We start from the raw sequence: 15,913 nt of genomic DNA on the forward strand, positions 1-15,913 counted from the left end.
CAAACCAAACCAAACCAAACCAAACCAAACCAACCCAACCCAACCAACCAATCAACCAACCAACCAAAACACGGGGCAAATATTTTGGCTTTTTTACATGGAATTTTCATTCCATGCAAAATCCATTGTGATATATCAAAATAATATAATTAATGCTTCAATAGCATTTACATTTATGAACAGACCTTATAATCTGCATTTTGTTAATTTAAAACAAAAATGTTTTCTGCAGTGTTCATTGTCCACAGCAGCAGCAACTATTTTTATAGCATCTGGACATCTCCCCAGGCTATTTTATCTACTAAACCATGAATCATTTTCCTAAGCTACTAAATACTCTACAGTTAATGTCACTTAAAAAAAAATGGGAAGTCCTGATCTTGTCCAGACTTTTATGAATAAAATAACAAAACAATGCTGAACTGAAAGATTTTTAAAAATTTTTATTACTTTGCCCAACAAAAAATACAAATGTTCTTTCTTTGATATCTCCAGAGACATGATATCACCAAGGATATCTGGATGATCTTTCACCTGAGAAGGAGTTCTCTAAAGGGCATTAAATCCTTAATATTGCTTCTGCTCCCAGTTCTTGCCATGGAGCTCTGATGATTGGAGTCCCACCAAAATATATGAAGTGCCAACTGCAAAGAAGGAAAACCAATTAATATTTACATGCTTATGTGTTCACTGCAGATATATATTTTATGGGACTTGGTAAAATTACAGCTGAAGTTTACTGTGATGTAACTGAGATTAATCCTCTCTGAAGACAGGACCAAGGTTAATATCTCTCCAAGGTTCGCACAGTACATGGAGTATAATAACTAGTAATCTCAGGGACAAAATCTTTTTGAAAAGTGATGACCATCTGAGGAGGCTGAGATCAGATAAGGCTGAATTAACAGTTGAGAGGGGTTTTTGGTGAGTTTGACTCTGATGTGTCAAGCTAAAATGAAGACAGAAAGCCACAGGCTGACTTCATCCTCTGACCAAGAGGACACATGCACATGCTCTCATGCATATCCGTCACCAAAGATGGATTCTTACAAAGCCCAGCTCCACCAGCAACTCATTGCTCCTTTCAAACCCATAACCACTTTGGCACGGCAGAACAAGACGATGAGCAAATGCTAAGAACTGCAATCTTGTCAGACGTTGCTCTTGATCATTTCTTCAAGACCCATATTTTATTTAATCTACTGTTCATTTAATCATAGGCTGTTTGTTAAACTTGTTCACATTTTGAAAGTGGGAAAAGCGGGATTCATGAAAGCACAGGTATTTTTCCCAGTATTACATGCTGAAATTTAACTGTTCTGTCTTGTAAGCCATGGAGTTGGAGCTAAAGAACAGGCTGAGTTTGACTACATCAGCATTTTGAGTTGCTCATATATCCTACAATGCACGTGCATATAAACCTCTCTGTATTCTGTATTTAAAAATGAATTCATCTACATTTACACCCCTTCCCCATGGACCATACAAATCTAGAGAGATGGAAAAGTCACAGTCTATTAACATCTTCTCAAAGCTTACTCATGGTCTCATGCTTTCATATCCACCCTGTTTGACAAAGGGACTCCGTTCCAAAAAATGAACAGCTGCCAGACTTTACTGCCTTATCCATCCATTAGAAAAAACCTCACATTTTCTTTATAAAGGCAAATAATTTCACATAAAAGACTACTTCCACTGCTGTTACATCTTCCAGCAAACCTCCTGACTGCCAAACCCAGTTCCCTTCTCCTCATGCAACCATAATCGAGAGGATGCTTTACCAAGGCCAACAAGTGCCACAGCACTGAACAAGCTCATTCCAGGGATGTGCAATCCATTTATGAATCCCAAGTGCTGGAATTGCTCATACCAGATTGTAAAATCTTCGGAAGGAAACATAGCTTCTCTGGATATGAGGTTTTCAGTCTTATTCACTGAACTGGTATCATGTAGAGGACAATTCAATCAGGAGTTTTCTGCGTGCTCATCAAAGAAGAGATGTTATTTTTTCTCTGTTCTGTAGCTAAACCACGGACTTCTACCCATGTGAAATGTTTGGCAGACAGATATCGGAGGGAGGAGGCCTCCAGCCAGAGCCTCTGAAGGAAGGAGTTGACAAGGGTCAGAGAAAAATGCGTGTTTACTGGCTTTCAAAGCATTTCTGCCTTAGCTTTAGGCTCAGGAAAGGGTGTTACTATAATATTATACTGTCAAAGGCAAGAGTGCCTGTTTTCAGGCTGTTTTCTGAAGACATTAACAGTTGCTGAGTTGTCAAAAAAGACCACAGTTGCAACCTCGCGGGTTTTGAAATCTGAGATGAAAAAGACAGAGGGGGGTTCAAAGTGATAAGACCCCACCACTTATATCTCGTTATCTGGCAGAGGCACAGCAATACGCACCGATAGGGACTGTCTGTTGATCAACAAACCAAAGAAAGATTTGGCTGAAACTGATATAGGCTGGTTTAAATCCTTTTTCATCTCCTTCAAAGTTATATTTTCACCTTTCTCATTTCAAATCCCCTCCTATCAGTTCTTGCAAATACATTAGACACACATATGTCAGGAAGGAAGCAGATAAATCTCGTACAGACTTTGAGTAGAGGATGGACCATAAGTCCCCTAAACACGTCTCCAGCCCTGTGACCCTGTGAGCCAGCAAATTCCTTAACATGTAATTAACTTGAATGACATAACAAATTTGATGTTGGTTAATTGAAATCAATGGGAGTTTTAAGATCCATAGTCAGTAACATAAAAGTCAAGACTAACATCTGTGATAAGCTCTGCTGTTGTAATGAGGGATCACTGCCTTGGAAATGTAGAAGAGCCCACAAGAAAATCTTAATTACACATTGGTTATGCGTGCAACTATACAAACAATTTACAAGCTATAAACAGAAGCAGATAGGCGGTTCTATTGTTGTGGGGTTTTGTTTAGATATTTTTGTGGTTTTATTATTATTATTAATAATCTTCCTCAGTGGAATAGAAAAGTGGGGAGGTTGGTGGTGATGAGATCCAGCACATTGATCTGGCCACTACATTTTGTCTTTATCCTATTTTCTATGCCTGCATCTGTCTGTTGTTTTTTGGCTCTTTGACTGACGTCTTCTTTGACTGAATCAAGAGAAACTTGCTACTGACAGGGCACTAACCGCTCTACTTCTTATTTCTTCTTGCTTTGTAGTTTTCCTCTCCTACCTCACTCTACTTTGTCAGATTATGTCCTCATTTTTGATGTCTTCTAATTTCCTCATGGGAATACCAATATGGACAGCAAACTGGGTGTTTTCTGGTAATATACTGGCTCATTCCATATCTGATATAATTAACGTAGTGTTACCACTGGCTGCCAGGTAACTGCCTAAATGAAAAATACTGGGAGAAATCTTGAGCTGCTATCAACCAGTAATCTCTTCTGAAGTCCATTAAACTGAGATCGTTTATATCAGCTGAGTATCGGCACCATTTAATTCATCAAGCTCAAATTTGTCAAACCCACATCTTCAAATTTGCTGTTTATGGCTTTATCTCAATTGTATTTTTATAGCCAATGAGTAAGTGACCTGATTTCCAACTTTCCAACTGAAATGACAAATAATCACCTTATGACTGGGACACTTCAGATTACAGTTGAAAATGACATTGACTGACTTGTTGCTTTTTTACTTCACAGATTTTGATCTACTGTCTTGCTGTCTCTCTTTTAGAGGTCTCTTTCATTGTTAACATTTTACAGCTTCTTGCCTTGGACTGAGACCAATATCCTTCCAATCCAGACAGAATGTTTGTTGTTTGTCCAGGATCAAATTGATTTCATAATGAAAGTGAGGAAACAGCTTCCAGCAGAATGAAACATGTCACACAATCCTATAACCTAGGTGCAGTCAATGCTGCCTTTAGGACTGCATGGACTTGGTGGCCTCTGGACATCTCCTCCAGGTATACTGCTTTCTGGTGTTCACAAAAATCAGGTAACTTCACCTTGGGCAAAAAAAGGAACTAGAGAACTGTGAAACAACAGACAGTACACTCGATAAATAACATTAAAAAAAAAAAAAAAAGAAACAAAAAAACAAACAACCAAACAAAAAAACACAAAAAAAGGGAATTCTGAAGAAATTACATGAGTCAGATCCAGTCACAGACTAAAAATCACTAGCTACAAACTCTAATAATAAAAAAATTGATTGTTTTTTTTCACCAATCACCTTGCCTTCTTAATCAGCTCTTCACTGCCCCTTACAGCACAGTGCAGAGTACCCGAACAACACTGTAAGACATTCCTTTATGTACAGACCAGGAATGGGTTTGCAGGGGAACCAACCCTCGATAATTAAGAAAATGCCAGTGTCTCTGGAAAGATTTATTCCATGACCTGATACTTTCAGTGTCTTCTCCTAACCCATCTGGTTCAGCCCTGTCTGTCTCTGAAAGGTAATTAGAACCTCAGAAGGCATAGCCAGTATTCACCTTAACAGCTTCACACATCTAAGCTATTCCACTCTCTTGAGAGCTGATTTTCCCTTCAGAATAAGGTTTTCCCTTATTTCTTAATTTTATTTTTTTTTCCCCCGTGGTATAGGCTTGGTCTATCTCACCAGAACAAAATACTCTTTGAAAATTAATCAGTTTAGAACATAATGACCAATGGAAGTTTCTCTGATAACAGTGATCTGGATAACCCTAATAAGGAACAGAAAACTCTCATTTGGAATAAATAAATAGACTTATTACTGTTTGAAAAAGAGAGCATTATGGAGCTGGGCCTGGACCTCCCATAAGGGCTGAATACCCCTAGCTCTGAAGAAAAAAGACCATCATTTTACATCTCAGGAATTGAACTTGTGAGATAAGGAACTGGTGATAATAGGATGGTGTTCACAAAGTGGGCAACTCAGAGCAGCCATTGAGGCAATTTCTCACCAGAACTAAAGTCAACCCAGATACCCACAGCAGCTTCTAAAAATTCAAGGACACCGCATCGATGGAGCAGGATGTGTACAGCAAAGTCTAACACATTCAGAAAATGAGCAGCTGTTAAGTGATCACGCGTTGGAAGAAAAGAAGAACAAAAGGAGACTGTATTCATAAAATCACCAAAGAACAGCAAAACTCTAAAGGGCAGTACGGCATGTCCCAGAAAGGACCCTATTGCGTTCAAAAGATACATCTCTGTGACAGGAACTACAATGCAATCTTTGGAGTTGCTACAGACTGAGGCATGAATAATGGAATAAACAGAAAATATGAAAATGAAGCTTCAGGAAAGGAGTTAAAATCCAAATTAGTCACCCTGGGCAGATTGCCTCCTCCCCTTCCACAGTACACCACTCTTAGGGTAATCTAATTGAAGTCAAGAGGATGATTTAGGAGTAAAGGGATATGAAAAATGATTAAGGACATCAGAATATGGCCTTTTTTTTAAGATAAAAGATGCTAAGATGAACTAAAGGGAATCTGAAAAGGTTAAGATTTATGAACAGTCATTCAGAGAGAAATGTATCATGCTAACAACATTTATGCATCCTAAATTCACTTTTTTTTTTTTTTAAACCTGTGTTTTGGTATATTTCCAGTGTAAAGTACAATAAAAATGGTTAATAAGCAGGAAACGTCAACAATTAATCGGGCTAACTTTTGGTGCTGTTCTAGTTATTGACATTTTATACCATAAATGTAAATCTAGTTTTGGTGACCCCAACAGTTTAAGACGACTGGTAGAGTTCTTTCAAACTAGTAGGGCTAAAGTTTCACAGGGGGCTACAGTGAAGCCAGTCAAAGTTGCTTCTCTGCATTCAAATACCACATGCAGACCACACTCCCCCATTTTGTGAGCTGAAAGAAGGAAGGAACAGAAGTGTGGGATTTGTCTTCTATTATCTTTAGGCCGCCACAATGTCAACAGCCTCATCTGAGCTAGTTGTTGAAGCTACGTTGTCAGCGGGGAGAGGAAAATAGTTCTATAAATGTGATTCATGCAATCTATCTCAACATCTACATTAGGATGAGATGACTCACACCCTTTAGATGACTACAAAGGGAGTCATGAGTCGTGTGGGTAGTGATATCTAACTTCTATCAGCACTAGGTGAGAGGAAGCTCACATCTAGAGTACAAAAACACAGCTACTTTTGTTCCCTAGACCACAATTTCTAAGCCTTTGGCTCAAAGGCCCTGGTTTCATGCTGCTGCTGTCTTCACATGGCAGCAAGACTGGGTTTTAAGATTGCAAGTCTTTGCAGTTTCTCAAGAAAGAAGTTATACGCCTTGGGATCTGATACTTTTCCATCATTTCTGATTCAACTGCTGCCCAATGATAATCTACATACTAAACCAACCACATGGGGTACCAGCCATCTTCTCAGTCACGCCCAGTATCCTCCAGAATCATGTCACAATCTGCTGGAGATGGATACGATCACACAAAAGTCTGTGATTTCAGCAAGACTTCTTATATGATATGAAACTTTTCTGTCTAGTGTGCGGACCACAAAAATACCTCAAAGGTCTATTCACGTTTTAAATGAGTTTGTATTTTCTGAAAAAAATAAGAGGAGATTCCTGTGTTTCAAACCACCATCTTCCTGTGTTGGGAACAAGACCTATCCTATAGTAAAGAGAACTAGGGGTTAATTTGCATTGTGTTCTGATTTCCCACTATTCAAAAGGGTGTGTTGGCTACTGGATATGAAAGAAAACCACAAACTTGAAGAGTTTAATGAAATCCTCCAATCTGACATTCCTAGAACATAAAGAAATAGCTGATTACCCTTTCAGTTCTTCGGTTTGGTAAACAGACAGCCACTTCACCTGAACACTTATTACACATTTGCCTTGTCAAAAATAAAAGATGGATGTCTGCATTTTTCCTTTTCTTCTTCCCAATACAGAAGGAGCTGAGCTCTTTGTGAATGGATCATGGGCTGAGAATGCACTGTCACAACAGACAACCCGTTTAATATAGCTGCCCAGAGGACTTTAAATGCTCCAGGGTAAGACAGCATATGAGAGAAGCTGTTGCAGCCTCAAGAGCTCACCCTGGTTTCAGCAGTACTAGTGAGTATATACATAGGATTTAAGGAGAGTAATAACCCCCTTTTCACATTGCCCTAAGTTCATAGACTCATAGAATAGTTTGGGTTGGAAGGGACCTTCAAAGCTCATCCAGTGCCACCCCTGCCATGAGCAGGGACATCTTCACCAGCTCAGGTTGCTCAGAGCCCCGTCCAGCCTGGCCTGGGATGTCTCCAGAGATGGGGCATCCACCACCTTTTTAAGCTATTGCTAAACTATGTAAGTAAACACTCCTCAATCTGGTGCTGCCAAGCAGGACATCCATAGAAGTGGTGGAATCTCCATCCAAGGAGGAGTTCTGTTGGCTAGACAAAAGCATGAGTCACCTGCTAGTGTCAGTGATAGTCCTGATTCAGGAAAGAGATGGGGCTAGAGACTTCCAGAGCTTCCTTTCAACCAGCATTTATGTGACCGTTACCCCTGTGCCCAAGGTTAGGAAAAAAAATCTCGTATTTGAAGACGAAAAGCAAACTTTTGCTATTTCAGTGTACAAAAAATAAAGAGAGAGTGGCCAAGCAGTTGTGCAAGCAGATTGCAATGGGCACCAAGCACAAGGGTGATCTTGGAAAAGTTGTTTTGGAGACTAGTGACATTTGTTATAGCTCAGCAACAATCAGGACAGTCCATCTCTGCAGTTCTAATAAATCCTTTAGTTCTTAGGTACAAACTGCAAGATGATATTTTATGCTTAGATAACGTCATTTAAAACATTTATTGCTCCGCATTGCTCACCTGTTCTGATGAATTCAAAAGTTTGGTTTTTTTTTAGTAAGGGTCTGTACTTTCCCAGCCTGGTTAATGAAGCAGAAGCAGGAACATTTCTTTCTAACCTACAATTCTCTCGCTTGCCATGTGGAGGTGCCCAACGGGGTGAAGGAACCCACTGGGTCACACCTCTCCCCAGCACACATGTACACAACATACACACTCATCCTGCTCTCTCTGAGGTTGCTTTGCCACCTGGGATTTCAAGAGCTCCCAGGAACATTTAAGGAGCAGAAGAAGGGCCGTCGAGCTCTGGGTTTGTCTTGGCAGCACAGAGGAAAATTGGCAAATGGCCCAGGCAATCTGAATAAGAAAAATAAAGTGGTAATCCCTCAGAGACAGTTGAATATTCAGATTTTTTTCTGTATTTGCACTGCTCCATATGCAACAGGGGCACGGAGGGGTTGAACCAGCCTCCATGAACTGTTCAGTTGATCCTCAGTATTTCCCATCTCCCTAGTCAGGAACAATTTGCCTGAAAGATCTTTTATTTCCCCTCTGTTAAGGAATAATTACTGCTTTAAGCAGGTAATTCTACATGTTTTAAATAATCATAGGTTTTCTGGGGCCAAATTTTCAGGGCAACTTCCAGCTTGGAAAGGTCTCATGCTTGTTCAGAGTTCAGAAAAGCTTCAATACTCCCACCAAAGCAGTCTGTCCTGTGAGATGCTCCTGCTCTTGCAGTGAACATCTGCTCCCTTTCCTGATATCTGGAGGCTTTTAGCTTGAGACAGTGTGAGACTGAAGGGAAAAAAGAAATCTTGATTCATTTTTTATCTTTTGTAAGATGAGCAAAACATGTTCTGTCTCACCGGACTGCTGATAAATCCTGGGCCACAAGAGAGTGTGTGACAATCACTTACCAAAGTAAATATGTTGGGCTTTTCTTCCTTTTTTATGTATATTTGAATATTTCAGAGTGCCTAAAGTTTAATTAAGCAGTTGCTGCTTTAAAGGTGAATGCCTGCCTCATAGCATCAGTGCGACGACTGAGAACAGAAGCCAGCAAGAGGGGAAAACACTCATGAAAAATGAAGCCCCCTTCCCCCTTATCGCTGAGCAACCATCCACTTTTGCTCCAGGCATTGCAATTTTTTGTTCCTTACCTCATGTCTGCTTGCTAAGGATAAATAGCACATACAGTGTGTTGGTTCGGCTGGCTGGAAATTGTGAAACATAAAGGATTTTTCTGTGTTAGAAATGTATCTTGTGAATGCCCAGATGAAAATATTCTTCAATATCTCCTTTTTGATCTGGTTTGACCTGCTGGATTTAACATCTGGCTCATCACATACGTTCTTTGCTGGCTGCCAAGTGCATTGATACGATCTTAATCCCTCTCTTCCTCTCTCCTTTCCCCACAGGACACAAGAAAAACCTCAACGTTACTTGCCAGTGCAGTGGCCATGGAAGGGAGATGCTGAGCCCTTTCATGAAATCCCACACATGGATTTTACTGAGGAGGCTTTCTGTCCGTGGTGTGTTACATCTTGGAGCAGAAGGTACCCAAGTTGGATGCTGAGGCTTCACATGATGCATAGACCTACCTCCCAGACATGAAGTGACTCCAGTAGGTTGGAAGCAGCAGCTCAGCTTCGGTCTTGCAGGAGTCATCGTCAAATACAAGATAAATGGGCTAGAAAACCTCTATATCTCTGGGTCTCCCGCAAAGACCAATGGAGTTGGGCTGATCTCTTAATACACACAACACAATTGAGCAGAGTTCCCAGGATTTCCTCTCCTTTCTGTGCCACTATCTCAAGGGAAAGAGCAATATCACTCCATCTCGTTAAGGTCTTCACATTAGTAGTATATTGTTTACAGCAAGCAAGAGGCAAATAAGATCCTTGCAGCTGACTGATGTTCCCTTTCCATTTACAAGCCGCAGAAGTGCCCATGAAGACATCATTGTAAAGTCAGTTTTGATAATACATAATTCAGTGCCTTCAATTTGGCCCTCCAGGCAACTGTGGTGTTTTATATAATGGCTTTACTCACGAGGGGAAAATTAATTGCATCTTCCTGGCTGGTTGCTCAGAGCTACAACTTCATGTGCACAAGGCAGACTCCCCTCAGGAGTCCTGATTATTGTCAGAACAATCTGAAATTGTCTCCATATCATTTATTATTACAACAACAAGCAGCGTATATAAAATACAAATCTAGGTCCATTTAAAAGCGTTACGCCTTATTGCTGCTATGAACAGCATGTTTTAATGAAAGTGAAGAAAGAATAGATGTCTGGGTTATTCACCTGGTGTAATTTTGGGACACATGGCTATAGATAGGGAAGGCTCTGAGGAAAACATATTGCAAATGGGCATCCTCTTATTCATTCACACTTTCATTTGGCCTTTGGGGCTTGTAGGGAAATTAAAATGGCAAAAGCAGAGCAGGATGACTCAAATAACCCCTACTGTCCAAGCTGTCAGGGTATCAATAAAGCCACTTGCCTAACAAAGGATTGTTCACATAAATATTCACTGCTGTCCACACAAAGAGACATTATCCCACCTGGCTGGAAAGCTCAGCGAGGTGAATGTTCATCAGAGTTTAGGAAATTTCAAGCCTAACAGCCAAAGCAGAAAGTTTCCGAAAGTATGATTATGTATCTTTACACCATCATCTCGCATTAGACCCCTCATTAAAGCCAGGTTCCTTATGTACTAGATGCTGTACAAGCACGGAAAGAGTAAAAATGGTCCTTGACTGTGACGAAGCTATTGCAGCTGCCTGTTACTTCTTTATAGAAGTTTTTGGGAGGTGCTGAGCTGCCAGAAAATGTCCCCATGCAGCTTGCACAGCACCAGACCTGCAGTCCCGCAGGGCAGCACACGGGCTGCTGTGCCAGCACCAGCACAGGTGCTTCTTATTTTCCACCCGCTGCAAATAAAATAGCTCTTTTCTTTAAAAAAAACCCACACAAACAAACAAACCAAAACAACACCATAGCTTTTCAATGAAAAATCACTGAACCAGAGTAGCCTTTTTCATGATGTTTCTCTGCTGCGTTTCATCAGTTTTTCCTTACAAATGTCACTACATCTTATTTTGCTGTGTGTTTTGTTTAACCCAAGCTTTTAACCCAAGCTAGTACTTTTTATAAGAAAATATAATTTCTCAGGTGAGGGAGAATCAGACTCTTCCATAAGGAACTGAGAAGCTGGATCCTAATTTCCTATGGCCTGTATCCTTAATGTTCTTCACCACATTAAGCCCAGTTCCCTGCTTTTGTTCTCTATGACATGAGTGCCTCCAGCTCTCTGCCATATCCCCCAGCCCACAATGTACCCCAACACTACTCCTGCTCTCCAACTTCTTCCATTATTCACCACCTATTTTGACCTCCAGTTCATTCCTGAGAGAGGATTTCAGACAAGCAAATGCATCAGTACTGTCGTAGTCCACAGCTACAGCCCTTATTGAGGCATTTTTCTCTCTGCTTTTATAGTTCAAAAAAAAAAATGCAGGGATTTAAATACCCCTTTATTAAATGTGTTTGGAAATGGCTGGTAGGTAAGGAGAGATATTGACAACACTGGGTAGACAGTAAGAGGAAGGATGTACAACATGACCACTGGAGTCTCTAGTAACAGCTAGAAATAATGGGAAACCACCTCAGAAATGGACTTCAGCCTTTCTCATTTGGATATTTACTTCAAGTTTTACTTTTCAAATTTTGTTACCAGTCCTGCTTCTGCTTTAATCTGCAATCAGGAATACCCATAGAAAATTATTTTTCCCTGATACAGTGAATCATCCTCTGACAACTGACAGTTTTGGGATTCCCTGAGCTTAGGGAAGCTTCTAGGCCATTTTTATGATTATTTGTGGGTATACCCTCCAGAAATGTGCCTGACGTCATTTTGACAGTCATGTGTTTTCCGTTGTGTGCAGTGCTTTGCCTACAACTTCAAACACTTGGTTAAAGCAGAGGACAGAGAGGTACCCAGACGTCCACGGTGCCCGACCACATGTGGGGACAGAGTTTGGGGCTGAAAGAAACCTTGCAAAGCCCACACAGCTGGATGGGCCAGGGTTTATAAAGAGAAGGATGATAATGCCTGGCAGAAGACCAAAGGCTTCCGCTTGCATATGAACACCTCCCTTCTCATCCAAATGAACTCAGGTCTTAGGATATCACCATACTCTTGGCCAACCAGTCCCCAAGACCATTGAGTTCAACGGTTAGTATTGAGCTAGGGTTTGCATGGAGGCTTGTCCACATGTAGCACTGATGTAGCCTGACCAGGCCTTTCCCACCACTGAAGTGACTGCTAAATCTCAACGATTTTGCACCAAGGATATGACCTCAGTTCTTGCCTGTTCAGGAGAAACCTCCAAACCCTCTGGCTGGCTTCAAATCCTGTCTCCCATCCTTTGCCTTTCTCATCTCTGAGATGTGATATTGAATGTTTCAGACGTGTGAGGCATTATATCTTGTGGCACATAAGGGACAGGTGCCAAATCCAGGTTTGCTATTTCAGAGGTAAATCCTTGGGACAAAGCATGTGTCCCTGCACTCCTCTCACAGGTGATCCAATCTTAGTCACAATAGTCCAGCACTGGAGATGATAGCCCCAAAAATCCGAAGGTGTTTCTTTCTCCCAGGAATTCTGAGCCTTTAGGTCTTTCAGAGAAGAAAAAATGGATGGAAGAGGCTGCCTAGAAAGTGTGTATGGGAAAGGAACGAAGCTCAGTTCCTTACCAAGTTCAGCAGTGGAAGCACTTTCATGAAACATTCATGCCCACTTTGAATATTATATAAGAACTGTTAGCGAATGATTCATGCCGTGTGTCATTTACTCACCAAGTGCACAGATTGTTTATAAATATGTTATAGTCTATCTTTGGAAATGTAAACGACTGTAATTAAAGACTCCTGTTTTTAAGCCCGGTGAAGTCAGTTAACTGTGGCATAATGGTTACTGAACGCTGTTTTAAAATACCATCTGAAAGGTCTTTACATATTCATGGGTCTGTTGCTTATACCTTGCTGTTGGGGACTGCAATTTGTTTTTCCAGCTATGGTGTTAGAAAAGGGCTTTAGATCAAGGGTACAGCTTTAAATGCATGCTGGCTGGAAATCTGGTCCTCAGTTTCTGATTATTACAGTGGACCAAATCCTCTGTAGGCATAAATCTTCTTGCTTAACTCAATAAAATACACCAAATGGAATAATTAATCCTAACCTTCCTCTTCCCATTTAGCTTTCAGTGTTTAACAGCCTCACATACTATTTCACAGCTGCATGTTCCACTTCAGAAAGCCATGTCTTTGAGGCGGATAACTGGTGCATACGAGGATGCAATATACCAGGACAGCCTGAATGCCTAGTTCTAGACAATTTTTGTGCTCTCAGGCATAGTGAGAAGAGGTCAGTCATCAGGAGATGGGCTCCTTTTGAAGTAGCTCCTCTCCTTTCTTCAAGGTTTTGAGTTGCAAAGTTGTCATTTTAGTCACAATCAAGCAGCAGAGAAGTCTTCCTGTGTTAATCCTATCTTTCTTTTCCCTTGGGAAGTATCAACAACAGTAAGTTTTGATAACAAACATTCTCCAGCATTCATGCTTGCCACAATACCTCCTTCTGCATTGCAAATAACATCTCTGGTTTCAGACACAGGAGAAGATCTGCATGAACTTGCTTCAACTTGATCTCTGACATGCTTGGGTTCATCTCCCATGAAACATTCAAAAGAGTAAGTTCGACAGGCAACAGGTTCTTGCAGAACACTGATCCCCTAAACACTTCTGCAAGCCTGTCCTGAGAAGCTGGGGGCTTCTGAAAGTTAGGCTGCTTACTTAGAAGTATTCAGCACCCGTTCAACAAGAAGAGGTAGGTTTGAACAGAAATCCAAGAGTTAAGGACACTGGGGTCTAAATATAGATGAAAAAAGTTCTCTCAGGATGCAGCTGATTTAAGAAAATCTGCTACATAGATTTGGAAGGGTCTGGAACTATGAGGCTGCACAATAATTTTCTTATTTGCTCCTTCTTTCTCACTTACTTGCTTGTTCCTTTGTCATATGGAGCTCACATTTCCCTCACAAGCACAGGAGAAGCACAAAGGTAGGGAGAGTGCATTTTTGTTTCCATCGCAGAGATCTGTTCTTTCACCAAAGATGAATTTGTCCATCTCTGATGCTCACATGGTTACAAGATGAAGTGTGCAGCTGAGGTGATACTGAACATGATGTGGCTTCTTGGGACAGCCCACATCTAAAACGATGTCTAGGAATCAATGAAGTTTTGTTGCTCTTAACCAGAAGGCATGTTTGTTTAAGGGAAGACTGGAAGATCAAAATGCAGGACTGAATTGTTAAGAAGAGGAGCCACAGCTCCCATCAAAACTTTTATTGAGAAATCTTTGTCTTTCTAAATGTTAAGAAGTTTTTTCCTATCATCAGGTTGCTCTTAACATTTATTCTCTGGTTCATCAGTGGAGCCATGGGTCAAGGGAGACACAGTTCAGAGCGGGACTTGTTAAACTTAGTTCTAGCATAGAGGAGTCTTGCTTGGAACCTTGTATGTTGGTCATTAGGAGCTGCACTGAGGTTTAATTCTACAATGCCCACTTGTTTATCACCTCTGGGACACAATACAACTCTCCTCACCTTCCAGCTCACACCCAAGCCACTCTGCACAAAGTGGGGGAGTTTTTCTGGGGTCATGGAATGAGTCCAGTTAATCTATTTTCCTCAATATTTTTATTTTCTTGAGTGCCTGTATCTGGGATGAAGGGTCTGCTTTGGTAATGCTTACAGCCTAGCTAGAAGCGTACAGAAGTTCAACTTCCTTAAACTGCCAGATGACTTATGCAGAACAAGCAATCCAGAAAAGTAAAACTAAACCTCCAAGTCAAATTCTAAGCCCTGATCCTTTCACAGCTCTTCTCATGTCTCCAGCTTAATGTCATAACAGCTCTTTAAGTTTCCAAACAGCACTTCATCATCAAGGCCTTAACATTAAAGACATGGAAAAATGCTTTTCTTGAACTTCTGTTTTTGGTTGCTCCTAAATTTGACAATTTTAACTGTGAAAGCTGGGATTACCCACGTATCTCCTCTGCTTTAGGAAGCTATTTTGAAAAGTCTAAACAAAATTTCCCAGGTGTGTCAATTCTGCTTCAGAAGAATGAAAAGAAAATTCACTGCTATTTTAAATATTTTCCAAGTGGTTTTGGTTGGAAGGAGGAATTGAAAGGTGACAGAGGGAGCACTTGTCTTAGCAAGAGGCTTCAAACTTTGAATGCTACTGTCAGTGTATGGGCCCTGGACCAAACCTAGCATCCTGAAGGCCACACAGGCAGGGCCATAGTGAAAAGAGTCATCTTCTTCCTCCCTATCCCTGTCTCATCTCTTCCCCTGGATAATATTCAGTTTTATGCACTTCACGACGTTTCTCCCTGATCAGGATCTGGTAATGCTGTTGCTGCTTCATTTTGCAGGTGGGGTAACTACAGAAGAGAAAGTCCGCAGAAGGTCTTTCCTATAATAACTGCAAACTTATTCTTGTCTTGCAAAATGCCAGATCTACTTGTTTGGCTCGAGTGTCAGTCAAACGGGCAACCACACTATGAACAGCGAGACTGCAAACTGCTGGAGAATAAAAAGTGACAGCAGTGATCTGCTCAGCTTTCTGCTCTGGCCTATTCCTTCTACACAGCCAACACCATGTCTGGAAGTCTGATTGCCACCTTTCTCCATCCCTGTGGCATGGTTGAGCTTTCCAAAGAGCACTGAGGTGAGCAGCATCTGTGCACATCCCCTGAGGGTGTGCACAGAGATAATGGTGCCCACCATCATCTCTCGTGTCTTGGACCCTGTGGCAGAGCTGTGTAAGCACTAAAAAAATCACAGTTTCAGACCCTGATGGCACAAATGTGGAATGGTTATAGCTGCATGTAGCAGTGTTACTTTAAGCTTTGGTTTTGTTTCATTTTCCTTTTCTTCAAAGAAAAGGAGAGAGAATAGTAGTGAACACTAACTTGAAGCACCATGTTTGAGGCACAAACGTTAAAACAGCAAAACCAGGCAAATAACAAAATTGTGCTTGCCCGTATCTGGTCT

The 15,913-nt window shown here is 41.0% G+C and overlaps 1 long non-coding RNA gene across 1 annotated transcript in view; it reads right to left on the reverse strand.

Moving 5' to 3' along the window:
* Window positions 1–451: 451 nt before the first annotated feature.
* The window catches only part of LOC110354911 (uncharacterized), a 91,941-nt gene continuing 76,479 nt past the window's right edge, over window positions 452–15,913 (reverse strand). Inside the window, exon 3 of the long non-coding RNA XR_010469673.1 lies at window positions 452–644. This is a non-coding gene — a long non-coding RNA (uncharacterized LOC110354911). The remainder of the gene's footprint in view (window positions 645–15,913) is intronic.

The sequence above is a fragment of the Columba livia genome, chromosome 1 (assembly GCF_036013475.1).
Source record: "Columba livia isolate bColLiv1 breed racing homer chromosome 1, bColLiv1.pat.W.v2, whole genome shotgun sequence".
Taxonomy (NCBI): domain Eukaryota; kingdom Metazoa; phylum Chordata; class Aves; order Columbiformes; family Columbidae; genus Columba; species Columba livia.